The sequence below is a fragment of the Hibiscus syriacus genome, unplaced genomic scaffold (assembly GCF_006381635.1).
Source record: "Hibiscus syriacus cultivar Baekdansim isolate YM2019G1 unplaced genomic scaffold, ASM638163v2 tig00110983_pilon, whole genome shotgun sequence".
Taxonomy (NCBI): domain Eukaryota; kingdom Viridiplantae; phylum Streptophyta; class Magnoliopsida; order Malvales; family Malvaceae; genus Hibiscus; species Hibiscus syriacus.
The window spans coordinates 36,086-52,986 of NW_024062937.1; the positions used below are offsets into that span (position 1 = coordinate 36,086).

Here is a 16,901-nt window from a genome sequence, read left to right on the forward strand (position 1 = left end):
TAAGATTTAAAATAATTAAATTACTGAACAGAAACTAAATAAAATTTATACATAATAAATAATATAATTTGACTTAATAAATTTAACAATTATTGTTTCTATCAGAATTAAAATTTAAAAGATATCAAATAAAACATACTTAAAGTAAAATACATAGATTAAATTTATAATTTATACATAATAAGATAAGACATGTACTTGTCCAATAGATGTTTGAACTACCCAACAATGATATTGTCTTCTTTTCTATGACTTGTGTTCATGTCCAATGTCAACAATTTACGGACAATCCATCGCATTTTTAATTTATATTTGCCTTTTAGTTTTCATTTATTAATAACATATTGTTATTTAATCATTAATAAGATTGCTAAATATAAATGGACAAAAACAATAATTTAGATATCAAAATAAAGGAAAAGATAAATACCAATATAGAAAAACAGATACAATTCAAATAAGGTTTAGAGCAAATAAGCATGAATTTTATTTATTTATTCACTCAACAAATGAACATATTCGTTTACTTCTAAAAGAAAAGCAAATAATTCATTGAGCAGATTCTGGAGCACCAGGCACACAACAATTAGTGTGAATGGATGCTTTACAACAAGGACCGGCGTCATTTACAAATACAAATTAGGACAAAAAAGTACTAATTTAATCTCGCTGTTGTTATTGAGATACAACAACTTGAAGCTGATCGGACTCAGCTCGGAGAGAAGCCCTACAGAGCGGGCAACTCGACTCACTGCTGAGCCACTGATCAACACACTCGGGATGATACGAATGGTTACAGGGCGGCAAAACCTAACTTTCTCCCCATCTTCCAACACTCCAAGGCAGATACAGCTCTCGGTCTGAACCGCTATCTCGAGCGTGAACATAGTTACCGGCAAGGAATTGATGGCAGCAGGGTCGAGCCCTCGCAGCTGAGGATCTGGAAGCGCGTGGGACGTAGGGAACATCGCGTTACGATTGAATCTGCATGCCCATCGGGCGTAAATGAAGACGAGGGCGACAATAAGGGTGATGAGGATGAGGAGGACGATGATGAAGAGGGTTCGGCCACGGATTCGGAGGTGATGGTCTTCGAGCTCGGCGTAGTGACAGTGGAACGAGTGGGAGTGTTGGGAGGAAGCCATTTAAGGAGGAGGAGAAAGTTTTTTTTCTTTTGGAAGGAGTTTTATGACAGTGTAGATTGAAGCATGTCCGGTAATTGGGGGAGTTAGGCGATTAGGGGGAGAGGATCTTTGTCCCAAATCTTGGTTTTATAGCTACTTCAGCTTTTTACGGCCGACCTAAATTAGTAAATCTAAATAACGATAAAGTTAACAAACCGTGTAAATTCCATTACTCTTTATCTTTTAAAAAAGCACTCACTTTATCTCTCAAAAGTTTTATAAAATTACTAATCTGGTCCTCCATTAGGAGTCTTATTTTTTTTTTTTAAAATGTTTTAGGTTTAAATGGTTGTCTTTACAAGATGTTTATACATTACAAATGATTAAAAAATATTTTATACAGAAATTACGTTATAAACATTAGAGATTATTTAAATATATATATATAAAGTACTTATATTCTTATTATTATATGTGTGTTATTTTTAATTACAGAATAATAAAAAATATTACATTTAAATTAGAGGGAAATAATAATAAAAATATTAGGAAGTAACAAGAAAAAGAAATAAATTATAAAACTTGGCCCCTATTCTTTTCCATGGCACGGTCTAGAGAAAAAGATAGAAATTCAGTTGGGCAAAGTATATATATAACACAATCCACTAACAAGTATTGATTTGGTACTCATTAAGTAGGCATGAAACAAAAGGAAGAAACGCACTTTAACCCTTGATTAGAGAGATAATTTCATATTTAATCCCTCCTAATATTGAAGTTTTTAATTTAAAGGCAAAAAGGCATTAAATGTTCTTATACAGCTATACTTTTTTTTTTTAAAAAAATCAATGTGATCCTCATATTTTTTTTCAATGTGGCCCTCCAACTCATAAAATAAACCCAATATAGCCTTTTGACCAAAATTTTTTGTCGTTTACTGTTACAGAACTGACATGGTAGTTCACATTGATGGCGTGACGATTCACGGTGTTAACGTGTTAGTTCACAGTAACTGATGATGTGGCAGATGAAATAGTTATTCATATTAAAAATACTAAAATCATTTTAAAAAATTATTAAAATATCGAATAGATATCATAGGTTATAAAATGATAACTTATAAATTATCAAAAAAAAAATGTTTTAAAAAAAGATAAATTATGCATAATATATACATGTAATATATAGGAATATTATCAACACTTATACAAAGTATTTTTACTGGATTAATCAAGATTTATAAAATTTAAATTAGTCCAGACTTACAAAAAGATAATTAGAAAATATGGAGTAATGAGTTTCGATTAATCAAAAAATTATAAGTCTCAACTAATTTAAATTTTATAAATCTCGATTGATACAGTAAGAATACTTGTACAAGTGTTGATAATATATATATATATATTATTTAACAATATTTTTGAAATAATTTATAAAAAATATTTTATAACCTATTATATATATTCATTTTTAAGGCTTAATACAAAAATAAGCGCCCAAAGTATGCCTAAAAAACATTTTAGAGTCTAAAGAATTTTTTAACTAAAAATATGTGCTTAATATTTTCTTAGTTATATTTTTAGTTGTCTACCGTTATATTTTTTAATTTTTTAACAATAAAAATATTATTTTTTTTAAAAAAAAGAAAAAAAATCTGAAAAAAGCTTGATTTATTTATATAAAAAAATTATTTTTTACTGAAATTATAAAAAACCCTTTACAAAACTAAAGTTTCTCATTTCAACTCGTTACCAACCATCACCGGTATTCTCCGACCATCATCGTCATCGCCAAACAGTTGAGTTTTAATCAAAATTGCATGGTGGTTTTGTTGAAGAATCGGGTAAAGAAAAACGAAAGAAAACAAGAATTTTAACGAGGTTCAGCAATGTGCTTACGTCCTCGTGCCTAGGCGACGCTAGAAGTTGTATTCAATGTCTCATAGGTGTAGGTTACATCTTTATTTATAATAAATAAACTCTGGTACAAATTTACAAATATAACCATGTACCGTACCACTCCCAACCCACATAATTGTAACCCCCACTACGAGACTTTCTTTGTATGGACAGTTGATGTTCGCTTCGCTCACTCCGCTCCATCCCCTGTCTTCTTTATCAGTATATTTATGAGCCATACCTAACAAATCTCCACCTTGGCGAATATCCTGCCCCTTAGGAAACATTCAATGTGGGTTGGGTTACCTAACTTCTTTAACAACTCGAAACATTCAACAAGTCCAAGCAATGCTTGAACTTGTCTGCGTAACTGGCTTGGTGAACATATCAGCGACATTCTCATCAGTATGTACCTGCTGAAACAAAATCTCTCCAGATGCAACCAACTCTCTGATCTTGTGAAACCTTACATCAATATGCTTAGTTCTAGCACGATATACCTGATTCTTAGCCAAGTGAATAGTGTTTTGATTGTCGCAAAGACTCTGAACTCCACCTTGCTGAACACCCCACTCCTTCACTAAACCAGTAAGCCATAAAGCTTCTTTTGCAGCTTCAGCCACTGCCATGTATTCAGCTTCAGTTGTAGATAGTGCCACAACAGATTGAATAGTAGACTTCCAACAAATAGGCCCTCCACCAAGAGTAAAGGCATACCATGTCATAGATCTTCTATTATCCAGGTCACCTGCATAGTCTGAATCCACATATCCTACAACCAAAGGATTATCCCGTTGACTACCAAAAATAATTTCATGTCCCACAATACCCTTTAAGTACCGAAAGATCCACTTGACTGCTTCCCAATGTTGCTTACCAGGTTTAGACATGTACTTACAAACTTGACTAACAACATGAGCTAAATCAGGATGAGTACATATCATTACATACATCAAGCAGCCAACAACATTAGAATACAGAACATTTTCTATATCTTCAGCTTCCTTATCTGGCTTAGGGCACTGTTCTGATGAGAGCTTAAAGTGATTCGCAAATGGAGTGCTAACTGGTTTTGCACTGCTTATCGCAAACCTTTCTAGCATTATCTCAAAATAACCCTGTTGAGATAGCCATAGTTTCCTTGAGTCTCTGTCCCTGCAAATTTCCATTCCAAGAATTTTTTTGCAGCACTTAAATCTTCCATATCAAATTCCTGACTCAATAAAGTTTTCAAACCGATAACATCATCCATGTTCTTCGTAGCAATTAACATATCATCAACATACAGTAATAGAAAAATAAAAGAACCATCATCAAGGCTCTTAACATAGGCACAAGAATCATATTCACATCGCTTGTAGCCAATCTTGATCATATATGAGTCAAACCGTTTGTACCATTGTCTCGAAGACTGCTTCAATCCATACAAAGATTTCCTCAATCTGCAAACTAAATGCTCGTTTCCAGGTTGAGTGAAACCTTCAGGCTACCACATGTAGATTTGCTCCTCTAAATCACCATGCAAAAAGCAGTTTTCACATCCATCTGCTTTAAATGCAAATCCCAACTAGCCACCAATGCAAGTACTGCTCGGATTGAAGTGTGTCTGACCACAGGAGAAAAAATTTCATCATAATCAACTCTTTTCTGCTGTGAAAAACCCTTTGCTACCAAACGAGCCTTGAACTTCTCCCTCTCTTTTTATGTTACTACTGGTTTCTTATTATACACCCATTTGCAACCAATCGGCTTTTTACCCTCAGGAAGGCGAACTAACTCTTATGTATGATTGTGATTCAAAGACTTGATCTTCTCAACCATGGAAGCCATCCACTTGTCGTTTTCCTGACTAGTAACTACATCATGAAAAGTAACAGGATCATCACTGCTAACAGTAAGTGCAAAAGAGACCAAGTCTTCAAAACCCAATCTGTTTGAAGGCTTTATATTCGTCCGTTTCACCCTGTCTCTAGCGAGACTATAATTCTGCAAATCATTCGTGGCGGAACCACCAGAAATCGGTTGGGAAGTTTCTGTTTTCTCAACTGGAAACTGCTCGAAATCTACCATTGTCGTGTCTTTCTTCTGCTGTAACATAGGATGTTCATAAAAAACAACAGCTCTATTGATCACAATTTTCTTCGCAACTGGATCCCAGAACTTGTATCCTTATTGTAACCCATAAAAATGCACTCATTAGATTTTGCATCAAGATTAGATCTCTCATCAGTAGGTACATGTACATAAGCAGGACAACCAAAAATCTGTAAGTGATCAAAAGTAACATCATGACCAGTCTATACCTCTTCTGCAACTTTCCCAACCAATGATGCCCTTGGCGATCTATTGATAAGATAACATGCCATGTTAACAGCCTCAGCCCAGAAGTGTTTGGGAAGCCCCGCATTCAACTGCAAACATCTGGCTCTTTCATTCAACGACCTGTTCATCCATTCCACAACACCATTCTGTTGTGGTGTCTTGCGCACTGTAAAATGCCTCTTAATCCCATGCTCCTTACAGAAGTGTAGAAACTGTGAATCTGTGTACTGCGTACCATTTTCAAACCACAAACACTTGATTTCTCATCATGTTTGGTTTTCAACCTCAACTTTCCACAGCTTGAACTTCTAAAAAAAACGTCAGACTTCTGTTTCAAAAAGTACACCCAAACTTTCCGTGAAAAATCACAATAAAAGTAACATAATACCTAGATCCACCCAAAGACGATGTCATGGAAGGCCCCCATACATCATAATGCACATAATCAAGGATCCCTTCAGTTGTGTGTTTCGTAATCTTGAAACGAACTTTAGTCTGTTTACCAAGAACACAATACTTGCAAAAATCTAGCTTACAACTTTTAACACCATGCAACAGATTTATTTTATGTAATTCAGTCATACCACGTTCACTAAGATAAGCAAGACACATATGCCATAGTTTGGTAGTATCATCAGACTCAACAGAATGAACTCCATATACAACGGTACTCCATAAAAATCTATAAATATTCCCTGCAGTCATCTTTCTTTTCATAACAGTCAAAGCTCCTTTAACAATCTGAATGGTTTCCCTATCCTCATCAGCCTTAGGGATAAAACCATTCTTGTGCAAAGTACCCAAAGAAATCAAATTCTTCTTCAAATATGGGATATACCGAACACCACTCAACGTCCGAACAGAGCCATCATACATCTTAATTCTGACTTCACCAATACCAACAATATTGCAACATCGATCATCACCCAAATAGACAGAACCAGAATTAACCGACATGTATGTCGAAAACCATTCCCTATTTGGCGTGATGTGATAAGAACATCCAGAATCAAGAATCCAAACATCCGTCAATTGAGTCGTTGAAATAGAGAGCATATCACCCTCACTGGAATCAGAGTTGTCATCCTCGACCACATTCACAGACTTGGATGAGTCATCACGCTTCTTATCAGTATGTGTTTTCAACTTCGGACAGTCTCGCTTCATATGTCTCACCTCCTTGCACTTGTAATAATGAATTATCTTCATATCCCTAGATTTGGATATGAAATTCTGTTTCCCAGACCCTGTCTTCTCTGGCTTCCGTCCACGGTCTCGATTACCCTTGACATATAAGCTATCAGCTTGAGAGTTTTCCCTGTATTTTGCTTCCACTGGTTGTGAGCCAACAAGGTTGCAGTAATCTCCTCAACTTTGATAGTCTCTTTCCCATATGTAAGAGTAGTCACCATGTATTCGTAAGAGGAAGGCAACGAACACAACAAAATCATCGCTTTGTCTTCATCCTTAATTTTCATATCAAGCCGAGCTAAATTGGAAACGATTTGATTGAAGACATTTATGTGTTGCGCCAAATCATGATCGTCCCACATCTTCAGTCCATACAGCCGCTGCTTTAGATACAGTTTAGTCATTAAGGATTTTGACATAAACTGACTTTCCAACTTCCTCCAAATTTCATCTGGAGACGAAAGATGCATGACGTGATACATGACTACGTTCGCCAAGCATAATCATATGGTTCATGCCACTCGTTGCTGCAATTCTTTCCAATCTTCCTCTTCCATCGACGCTGGCTTTGTAGGTCACAAAGCCTTCAGGATCCCTTTCTGTGCCAACATATCCTTCACCCTTGTTTGCCATAATCTGAAGTTACCCTGACCATCAAATTTCATAACTTAAAATTTTGCTCTTGATATCTATACCAATTGTTGAAGAATCGGGTAAAGAAAAATGAAATAACACAAGAATTTTAATGAGGTTCAGTAATGTGTTTACGTCCTCGGTGCCTTTGCGGCGCTAGAAGTTTTATTCAATGTCTCATAGGTTTAGATTACATCTCTATTTATAATAAATAAACTCTGGTACAAATTTACAAATATAACCCTGTACCGTACTACCCCCAACCCACATAATCGTAACCCTCACTACGAGACTTTTTTTGTAAGGATAGTTGATGTTCCCTTCGCTCACTCTGCTCCATCCCCTGTCCTCTTTATCGGTATATTTATGAGCCATACCTAACAAGTTTGAATGGTGGTGGCAGTGTGGCTTATAGACGTCGGGATTGGCCGAAATTGACAAAAACAACGACGATGGCTTAAAATTCGATGAACCTTTGAACGCCTCTCCACGATAAACAACGACAGAATCAAATTACGACAAAAGACCAATGGATGTTTGATCGGGGGTCGACACCGGTGACGATGACGGTCACGACTGGCCAACGACTATGAAAAGGGAAGGGGAATGGAGAAAAGGGAGAGGGGAGGGGAGCATGTGTTGTTTGGGTTTTTTTAATTAATTTACTCAAATTTAAATAGAATTTTTTAAAAAATTCTAATGTTTAATAAAAATAAAAATATAAAAATTAGAATTCTAATTTAATTATCTAATTATATATATAATAATTTAGAATAGTATAGATAATAATATAATATATTATAACATACATAATATATAAATGTTGGGACTTTTAAAACTCAAATTGACAACCGAAAAAAGTACCAAGAGGGGAGAGTTGGCAAATATTGTTTATGGCGTAAGGAGAAAGAAAAGATAGACAAATTGCACAACGATTTATAGTGGTTCAACTTCTCAACCAAGTCTACCTCCACTACCTTAGCTCCTCACTAAGGATTTTCTAACAAATTCACTAATTTTTTCTTTCTTTTTACAAGATCAAGAGATACTTTTACAATCCCTAGTTTTTCACCTGGCTAAACTAGAACCAATCCACTTTACAAAAGGTAAAAGAAGTAAACAATAAAACCTCTTAAAATGGAAGGGTGTTTACAAAATAAAGCTCACAAAAACCCAATATTTACAAGAGAAAGTAAAATAAGAATGAGCCCAACCCCTACATGCAAGCCGAGAATCTATAATGGTGAGTCATTTACCTTTTGTTCTCTTCGAAACTTTACAAAAATAATACTTTAATTGCTCCAAATATGTGTATAATTTGCTCTTATATTTCTCTTTATGAATAGTATGAAAAAAATTCCCCTTCGATTACATGTAATTTATAGGGCTTACAAACCCCTATTTTTAGACTATTTTGGAGTCCTAATTGAACTAAACTATTGTTTACGCGTTTTTTGGTGGTTGTTTGATGTTGAGGAGTTCACGGTGCCGAGAAAACCAAAGTTGACTGCAACTGCGTGGCGAAGAGTCCTCGGCTGGGATAGAATTCCCTCGTTGCGGCGTTGGAGGCTTGTTTGCTAAGTCCTAGAAACCCTAGCCCTGGGTTGGTTCGGGTTGAAGGCTTGAACCCAGTTCGGGGCTCTGAGTTGGCCTCGGGCTGGGTCTTGTGTGATGTAACTTGGGCGTTCTGTTGGGCTTGTAATGGTTCACTGCTAGGCCAATGTTAGGACATGTACATGTAAAATAAACACATAAATGTAAATAAAATTATACTATATAATATAATTAAAATTATATAATATAATTTATGTACTGATAAAAAGACAAAAATTAGGTGTCTACAACTAGAAATCATGTCTGCGCGAGGTCGCACATTTCATTTCTTTCCACTTGAGAGGCATGAGCGGTGTGGCGCTTCTTGGGTGGATTAGGCTCATTTTTATCGGAGCTCTTCCTTTCACCATATGTTATGTTCTTGGTGTTAGATTGCACCTCTTGTATTTTCTATATGGTGGCACAAGGGGGCATCTCAACTGTGGGGGCCTCGAGGCGAGGAGTGGACTGCTCTTGTTGATAAGACCATTTAATGTTGGGATCAGAGGTTGTTTATGCATGTTCTGTTCATCAAGATTGAGGTTATGATATTCTGGTTAAGGAAGATACATATGAGGGTTGTCAAGCTCCATATAACGTCTGGAAGGATTGGTAATTGATGGGGTCATGATGTCTCGGTGTAGCTCTTCGTTATAAACGAGTTTAAGGAATGGTTGATTTAAAGAAATATGGAGAAAATGAGGAGAAATATGAACTTGGTTGTTTTGATTGTGGAGATTCATTTTTAATTGATTTCCGAAGATCAAATGTAATTAGGAATGACAACGGGGCGGGTTCAGGCGGGTTTTACTCCCCCGTCCCCGTCCCCGCCCCGTTCCCCATCAGGTTTTTATCAGGGCGCCCCGTCGGGGATTTTTTTTATCCCGAACCCGACCCGGTCCCGAGAAAAAACTGAGCAACTGTAGTTTTCATAAAAATAAAAAATGATCACAAAAAAATTGGAAAATTAGTCTACATGATTTACAATTCAAACTACAATCACAAATTCAAACCCAATTCAAAATAATTGTCTAAACTCCAAAATAAAACACATACATAATTAAATACAAACTTGTTCTGATATTCAAATCATACAACGAATATGCATACGTAATATTAAGTCAAATAAAGTCATCCAAAATCGTCGTGTCACTTTTTTCACTTTCTTTGATAGCCCCCTACATTGAGAAATTTATCAAAAAATCAACCAAATTTCACTTTAATAATTATAAAAGCTAGGGTTTAGGGTTTAGGATTTATATTATATAATTAATATAAAAATATAAAATATTATATATATAATTAATATAAGATATATAAAATATTATATATATAATTAATATAAAATATATAAAATATTATATATATAAGTAATATAAAATATATAAAATATTATATATATATATATATATATAATCGGGGCGGGGCGGGGATACCTTGCCCCGAACCCGAACCCAAAAAAATCCTCGAATTTTACCCTGATACCCAACCCAACCCGAACTTAGCCGGGTTTCAGGTTTCTCTGTAACATCCCAAAAAGTGGGCTAATGACCAAAAAGCAAAATTTGAAAGTTTGATGGTCAAAGTAGAAAATTTGGGAAAAATTTAATGGCATTAGTAGTATTTTTCCCAAAAAGAATTTATTCTATAAATGGATTTAGTTAGTGACCAAATTATAAGATTTTGGAAGCTTGGTGACTAAAATATAAAATTTGGAAAAGTTTAGGGACCAAATGGTAATTTTTAAAAGTTACATTTGGTTTCGAAAATAAGGAAATAATATATTACTTTCACATTTTTAAATGTTGGAAATAATATTTAAGGATTTAATTCCATATTTAATTTAGTCTGCTGGATTAAAGTGACAGAATTGTAAGTTTTGGAAATTTCAAGGGCAAAATAGTAAAGTGAAAAAATATTTTGTACATATTTGACTGTGGAAGATGATAAGGTTATTTTAGCTTGGTATTAATGTAAATATCAAGTTCATTAAGGGTAAATTAGTATAGATATTTTGATTTCAATGGTAAAGTGGTCATTTGACATTTAATGAATTTTATATTTAATATTTAATTAAGAAAAATGAAGAAATATAATATGATTTCTTCATCTTCTCCGGCACCAACGTGAGCTTCTCTCCAAAGGTAAGAAAACATTTGTTTTCAATTTTTGAGCTAATTTCTTTGGAATTCGGGTTATGTCGTGAAATAGGAAAGCGATCTACGCGAAAAACGCTATCATTTGGTACCAATATTTCTTTCTAATCTTGCTGGATCTCAAAGATTCCAAATCTAAGGGTTTATGTTCATGATACAATTCATGAAATTGATGATAAATCTTGATAATTTAAAGGTTGTATATTCATTTTCAAGCTTGATTTATGGTTAGAACATGTTCAGTCTTTCTAGAAATTATTCTTTGAAAATTTGAACATGATAAATTTAAGTGAAAAAAATTATGGAAAAATTATATAAGGTCTGGAAATGATGTAGGAAGTATTCTACAAGCTTTAGAAAATTTGGGGACCATTCTGTAATTTTTGAAAAGTTGGGGACCAATTCATAATTTTTGGAAAAGTTGTAAATGGTTGTATAATTGTCTAATAGTTGATGTACTATGCTTGAAATTGTTGTTTTGGGATTGAAATGAGCATTTAGATGTGAAATATGACCATTTTGGAAGTTTGAAAAGATTGGTAATTTAAATACAACATTCACATAGTTAGTGCACCGATACACTAAGGAAGTGTATCGATACACCCCTTGAAATGAAAATTTGAGTATGCTATTGGGAATATTGATATGTATAAATGTACTATGGTGTAGATATCGTGCACAAGCAAGTTCTGAAATGACTACAAAGTTAGGATCAATCTAAAGGGATAAATCATAGAAGTGGATTTAGATATATAAAGTGTCAAGGTGAGTGCATACTAGTTGTAAATGATGTGTAAGGAAATAAGACTCGTGATGAGTCTAATTCCAATATTTGATTGCATAAATATATGAATGTTAATATCTGTTTGATATGACTATTATGTATGCATGAATACATGAATAGACATATATGTTATATGTTATTTGATGTGATAAGAATGTGAATAGTTATATGATAACAATGTATGAATTATATGAATTAAATCTAAGTGGTTAAATGAAAAATGAGAATAGAATATAAGTTAAGAGATATTGGCATAAATGAGTATACAAATGTGTCAAATAAGTTATATAGGAAAGTTGATATGTTTAAGTGGAACTATGACCTAAACTTATTAGATTTCTATGTGATATGAGTTAGAGAATAAAGGTCCAAGAAATCATATGTGAATATTTTAGAAATTAAGTAATGATCATTTATGAGAATATATGTCTATGTGACAAGCTATGTGAAAATGAACTAATAGAAATTATGAAATTAGTGTATAAGAATTATCATATAGTGATCCTGTGAACATAGGATAAAAATTATATGGCATTGATGCATAGATTATATGAAAAAGAATAAATGATTGTGTAATAAATCATAGGAATTTGTATAATGAAGTATATGATCAGAAATTAGGAAATAGAAATGATTTATGTGATGATCAGAAAACAATAATATAAACTATCTGGTGTAGATATAAAGGATTATATGAATATAAAGTAGAAGCTATGTGAGTATGAGACTTTACCAGAATATTTTATGATATACTTGATAAGAAACTAGGAGTTTATAAGCAATATGTGATACTGAACTACATGAATATATGAAATTATAATACAAGCTATGTGGTATTGACATAACTGATTATGTAAAACTATGAGGTAAGTTATATGGGATTGATATACAGACTATATGAAAGTATGTATATGAATACATGTATAAGTTTATATGTTATTATTCTATGTGTTATGTGAAGTATATATGAACATATGTGAACAAGATATGACATGAGTGTTTATATGAACATCTGAGAAATGATATAAGTTATATGATATGATCTATGTGATTACATGCACAAGTGATATATATTACATGATATGAACCTATATGATATGGGTTATATGACAAGAATGATATACAACTACATGGAAACGAGTTATGAGATTACATGCTTATATATTACAAGTGATGTGAATATGTGATGAATATGAAAGATAATGCCCATGTTATATGTCATGAGATCTAGAGGTATAGTTGGCATGCCAAGAGTAGAGGGTCTACGCAGTCCTTCGGGACAATTCTACGTGGTCCTTTGGGACATGTATGTATTCTTTGGAACATGTATGAGGTCTTTTGAGACACCTACTTGATCCTTGGTATATGTATATGATTCTTAAGGAATTTCTATGTGGTCCTTATGGATAATCTTATATGGAACTACGGTGCATTTCTACGCGGCACTTCGATGCAAATTCTACATGGCACTTCGATGCAATTTATACGAGCTGTGGTGACAGTATTTGTGCATAACCTCAATGTACTCATATACCTTAAGTTCTCACAGGTGTACATGGGATAATAAAGAGATTAAACAAATATACTGAATGTGATATGTATATGTGATTTGTTATATGGAATAAATTACAGGATTCATGTATTGGTGTATTACTTGGTTAGTGCAGGATATATTGATAAATATATATGTATATGTGTGTATTGGTTATATGAAAGGATATATGCTTTTAGTTATATGAACTGTATTACATGAATTATATGATGTTATATGTATTTCTTTATGAAATGATATATGATGTGTATAAATGATAAGTATATTATTATACGATAAAAGGTATTAATGACAATAATATGATAATGATAAGAAAGAAGATAATCATATATGTACTTGTGTGGATTTGATATATGAATAGAAATATATTAGTGTATGATATGAATAGTAGCAATTGTTTATGCATGATTATAAGTTAGAGTTTCTATTATATGCTTATATGCCTCACTAAGTCAACGATTTAGCGTGTGATTGTTTCACACGTAGGTTCCGAGAAGATGAAGATTAATAAAAGTATGCAAGACATGTAAGTTTCTCCTTTCCAAAGATCAGATCAGAAAAGAAATGAATAGTTTATATTTTGTAATATTGATTGTAGTTGGCATGTAAATAAAGGTTTGAATCCGATATGTTCCAATCGGTTTTGTAAAATCATATGATTGAGTTTTGGAAATGTTTTAATCGTATTTATGTAAATGGTAATTGTATAGTGATGAACGATTAAATTTTTATGAGTTTTATAATTTGAGCTGAAGTTAGTGTAGCAAGGGTATCGGTACACTGTAGCAGGGTATCGATACCCCTGTAGTAATCTGGGAAAAAAATTTAGCATTCGGTACTGTTCATGATATTGTTCATTACTGTTCACGGTACTGTTCATACCGTATAGTATTATTCATAAAACATATATTTTCTTAAATTGGTTATAACGAACATAATTCAACGATATATTATCATATTTTCTTAATATAAGTTCAAATGATCTGTATTTTGTTAATAATATTGTTTCAAAAAGTTATTGTGACATCTCAGACTCGTATCCGGGTCGGGTACGGGTTAAGGTGTTACATTCCCCGTCGGGTTTAGGTCGTTCTGCCATTCCTAAATATAAGCTATGGGTCTGTTTGTTTGGCTGTAATTGGTTTTCTTGAAATTGAATTCTGGAAAATGAATTACTGGAATTTGAATTCTATAAAATAAATTACATTTCTGGAAAACGTTTTCCGGAAAATGTTTTCCGTAAAATGAATTACATTTTACTGAAAAACATCTGGAAAATGTTTTATCATGTTTGGAAGATATTGTTTAAACTTTTTTTCCACTAGTTGATGAGTTTTTTAAAAATTATTTATTACAAATATTAAATACAATAAATAATATTATTTATCATAAAACTTAATATTATTATTTTTAAAATATTAAAATAATTTATTTATTATTAAATATTATTTTTATAATTTTATTAATAAAAATATTAATATTGGTATATTTAATTGAAATAAAAAATATTATAAATTATATTAATTATTTATTAAAATAATAGTGTTATATTATATTTTTAAATATTAATTAGTATATTTTAAATATCTTTATTAAAATATTATTAAATTATTATATTAATATTAAATATATAAAAAATATTATTCATTATTAATAATTTAATAATATTATTTCTATGAAATTAATAAATAATATAAATTTTATTAATAATTTATTATATAATATTAAAATACAAATATAATATCTTATATTATTATAATATAATTGATTATTTTATTATAATATTAAAAATATAATAATATTATATTATTAGAAATATTAATAAATATATTTTAAATATTTTAATAATTAAATTTGGATTAAAATGATATTAAAATATTTTATTAATATTAAATTCATAAAATAATTTTTTGAGTATTTATTCTTTGAAGTGAAAAGTTCGGAAAATGACTTACGAAAAATCAGACCGTAAGTCATTTTCCAGAAAACACAAAGGAAATTCTGTTGACTAGGAAAATGTTTTACGTTGATTAACCAGTTTTCCTCCAACCAAACACTGGAAAACATTTTCCAGAAAACGAATTACGTGAAACAAACACAGGATTTCGGGGAAAACCAATTCCGTAATTGGTTTTCCCACAAACAAACAGACCCTATATTCACTAGCAGGTTGTGGATTTTTAGTGGCGTATTTTTTACAAACGCTAAAGGTTATGATATTTAAAGCTGCTAATTATTTTTTTTTCTTGTGGTGTTTGTTTCAAAAAACGTCGCTAAATGTTATGACATATAATGGTATTTTTTGTATGAACGCCGCAAAAGATCTAAAACTTTAATGACGTTTTTTAAAAACGCCGGTATTGACTTTGTATTTAATGGCATTTTTTTACAAATGCCACTAATTAAAACTTATTTTTCAAATATTGTATTCTGCTCTTTTGTTACCCAAAATTAAAATTTTAACCTGTAACATTATCCAATAAACTTGACATCCATAACAACAAACTTAAAATCCATAATAATAAATCAAAGATAACATTAACGTAAAATAAAATGTAGTTTAACATTGTTAACTAGAATAAACAAAGCATATATCTAAAATAACACCCAAGATGGTGGACTCTAGGGTTGATTTTGTCGTATAATCTGCATCATAGATTGAAGTTAAATTTGAAAGTCTTCACATTTTTTCTGATATGTTGCTTCTCTCTCTGCTCTCCTCGCTTCAGTTTCAGCTTTCATATGAGCAAATTTTTTAACCATTTCAGCAAACTGTTGTTTTAAACGACTAACTTCTAATTGGAAAGACTGATTGTGTGATGACATGTACTGAGATGTACTGGATCTAAAATATTTGGTTGGGGTAACGAATGATCCTTGACAGCGAACCCGACCATATCTTTCAGGACCCAAAACTTCATTAATAACTTGATTTTTGATCTCATCCCGCATTAACAATACCATGACTTGAAGCCGTAGCTTCATACTCCGTCCTTTTATCCCTAAATTTTTCCTAATAATCAATTTAATAATTATTTTAAATAAAAATGTCATACTATATATATAAATATAAGATAATTCAAATCTTGTGTCCAATAAATATACCATAATTTCTGCAGCTTCATCAGTCATACGAGTGTTATCCTTTTTTGTATGTGCCATGTCGAAGAGGTTTATTCGTCCAACTTTACTACCAGACGTATTTTCCTACAATATTGGATAAAAATTAAGTCTTGCAAACAATTAATTAATAATATAAGTCGTTACTATGTGTTACCAACTGTAAATCACTATGTGAATAATCAACAATACCTCATCATTAACTATACAAGCAAAGCTCTTCGATCCAACTGTGTGAGTAAACTTTTGTTGTTGTCTGCTAGCAACACCAACATGCTCTCGGTCCTACAATTTAAAATTTGTACTTATAAAGTCAATATTATAATGACATTATATTATTTTTGAAAAAATACGTCATATTTGTCATTTCTTGGAACTCCAAAATCTGACTGTATCTTCCCATTGATACCTGAGCATTCCAGGTGGGACAATTTGCAACTTCTCTTCAAGGTCGAGATCATTCTTGAAATATATCTTTTTTAAAGAACTCTTGTGGTCTTTTCATTTCTTCGCTAACGCTTGCTTCAA

The 16,901-nt window shown here is 32.1% G+C and overlaps 1 pseudogene; it reads right to left on the reverse strand.

Annotated features, from left to right (window-relative positions):
• Nucleotides 1-622: 622 nt before the first annotated feature.
• Nucleotides 623-1,227, reverse strand: LOC120148635 (annotated as a pseudogene).
• Nucleotides 1,228-16,901: the final 15,674 nt, after the last annotated feature.